The sequence below is a fragment of the Phoenix dactylifera genome, unplaced genomic scaffold (assembly GCF_009389715.1).
Source record: "Phoenix dactylifera cultivar Barhee BC4 unplaced genomic scaffold, palm_55x_up_171113_PBpolish2nd_filt_p 000816F, whole genome shotgun sequence".
Taxonomy (NCBI): Eukaryota; Viridiplantae; Streptophyta; class Magnoliopsida; order Arecales; family Arecaceae; genus Phoenix; species Phoenix dactylifera.
Window position 1 is genome coordinate 101,217 of NW_024068183.1, and position 2,757 is coordinate 103,973.

Sequence of the window (2,757 nt, forward strand, 5' to 3'; positions counted from 1 at the left end):
ACTGAACGACCTTGGGCTCACTGGACCGAGGCTCACTTGGTGCAACAATAAGATGGGGCGGCGCGCGTTTGGGAGAGAAACGACAGAGCTTTTGCCAAATCGACAGAGCTTTTGCCACAGCCAGCTCGATCTAGAAGTTTCTATCATGCCCCGAATCTGGGTCATGACACGGCCGTGTTATTGCAAACTTTTGCCGCAATAGCACGAAGCCACATAAAATTTTGAATCCAAATGAACTATATTATTCATGAATGTCATAAAATATTGGAACAATAGGGAGCGATACAGAGATTCTAAAAATTTGTGCAATTATATTCAGTGAATCCCAAACCCTGGGGTAAGTCAAGCTCCTTGCTCCTTGCAGTCCTATTTATCTATAAGGACATAAATGAATTGGTGTTAGCTATAAAAGCTCAGTAAGTAACCATGTACAATATTAATTTGTAAAAAGCATTTTCTTTTGATTTTTCTTTTTTGAGTTCCTTGGGAATACATCATGTGCTCAGCCTCTACTGTCAAGTTATGGAAATTGGACAGTGGTGACCGGAGTCACCTGACTTCTAAATCAAATGGACCACTAGGTAACATCAATAAAGATCAAGTATATCATTTATCTCTAACATATAAGGAACCATACTGCTGGAATATATAAGCGGTGTTTGGAAAGGCACCTCTAACATGAAATGCATTCCGCCATCCACAAAAGAATATGGAGAATTGGTTAGCAGGAAGAGTTTCTTTCCCTTCTGCTTTAGCATCTTTAGAAAACATAACAGTTGGCTCTGCAGAAAAGATACAAAGAATTTAAGATTAATCTGTGAGAGAATATCATGCACAATCATGACCTAGTGGTTAAACTTTAAAGTACCACTTCTGCAACATCTCAATAGCAAAAGAAACAATCTTCTCCATGGAAATTATGGAAAAAGTAAGGCTAATACTACTTACATTTTTAACTAGGTACTTATGTGGATCAGCAATAATTTCTTTATGTGCCAAACCGCTTCTATGATCATGCTGAATTGCATGATTTACATCTTCATACACATAGGACGCATCAAAATCCAGCTTGGCATCAACAAAATGCTGCACAATATCAGCGATAAGGCATGCCTACAAGGAAAGAAACAATGTCATACTTGTTAGCACAAGAGGATTGAGAAAGGAGGTCTAATTCATAAAAAAAAAAAAAATCTTGAAATAATTCATAGCTTACACCAAATAAAATCAATCTAACAGTACTTTGGTTCATAAAGAGAACATAGATTAAATGGATATAGGCAACAATTGGCACACAATCCTGTTAATATAATAAATAAGGCATCTGAACTTCTAGAATTAGCATGTGAAACGCAAGAATGTCAAGGCTTGAAGTTGGTGATCTTTTTTCCTCACACAAAAGGATTTCTTGGAAGGAGATGCCTACCTGCAAGTATGGCTGGTTATGGGCCCTAACCGGGCACTTATGTGGGTTAGGATTTGGCAAAGCAAATTTAGGTTTTAGGCCAGATCCAGCTGCACCTAAACTCTAAGGTCTTAAATAGATGGAGCCAGGTACTGGCCACCCTTGGCCTTACCCGAGCTTGGGAAGAGATCTAAATCACATATATGCCTACATATTGTGCATACAATATGATATCATTAATTGAAAAAAGAAAACCTTACCTCTCCTTTCCCACCCTCACTGTCCTAAGATGGCCAAACTTCAGTCATGAAAGCCTGGCCAACTTCACCAAATAGTTTGAACTAGCCAAGCTTGGTTTAGGCGTGGCCTAATGCAAGCCTAGCCTTGCAAAATGGGCACCAGGAAAACCAGCACAACTTTGTGATCCTGTGAAACTTTCTGTATGCATCCAACAGAATCAAACAAGCATGCAACTTGAATTTGGCATGAGCCAAAAATAAAATCTGTTGGTTTTATTATTGAACTTACTATCTAGAGAAAAGACCTGTAAACTTAAAACAGATCTCCGAAATAGTTCAGATGCACATCTTTAAGGAATTACCATTATATTAAATTAGCATTTTACAAAAGTTCATTAAGTTACATAACATCAACTATTGACCCAACTTAATTGGTCATATCCTCTATGCATAGCATCATATTTTACTTCACATGGTTTGTCACTGCCCACACCTACTTATATAATTAAACATAAGAAGAGATGGCTCTAGCCAGTTCTATATTCAGAAATGTTGAGAATAAAAACGAAGAAAAAAAGAACAACTCTTCTGCAGATATCTAATAATCAACACACGTTTAAATTGTAATTGGTGTGTCCTGTCCGCATTGATGAAAACTTGCAGCTTTCATAATGTCTGGTAACTAATTCAAGTTTTTGACATTTCTTGCATCAAAAAAGAGTATCAATGCACAGGAAGAAGAGATGATACCTAGCACAATTCCAAATGAGAAGTGGTATTGACAAAACATTGGAAATTTTGTTCACAACTAACAGCTGTTAGTAAGACACTCAATCTCTAGCTGAATGCTAGACCTGGCAACACGAGTAAAAACTATCCTCGACTAACAATCAGACTAGAAGCTTTATCACAACACCCCCCCCCCCCTCACACACACACAAAAAAAAAAGATGAATCACAATCCATTGAGGAGACAGGAGCTAATTCTTAGGAAAGGATAATGAAAAAGAGGTTCAAGATAAAACGAGATAACCATAATAGCATTTCTCAATAATACACTAGTTTGAAGAAAAATTATATTAGATGGTTTAAATCATAAATCAATTTACAAAG

The 2,757-nt window shown here is 37.1% G+C and overlaps 1 long non-coding RNA gene across 1 annotated transcript; it reads right to left on the reverse strand.

The window, feature by feature from the left end:
- Nucleotides 1-303: 303 nt before the first annotated feature.
- On the reverse strand, nucleotides 304-1,117 carry LOC120107284. Its single transcript, XR_005509158.1, has 3 exons — nucleotides 949-1,117; nucleotides 672-782; nucleotides 304-374 (listed from the first exon to the last, which is right to left on the reverse strand). It is a non-coding gene; the product is annotated as an uncharacterized LOC120107284 (long non-coding RNA).
- Nucleotides 1,118-2,757: the final 1,640 nt, after the last annotated feature.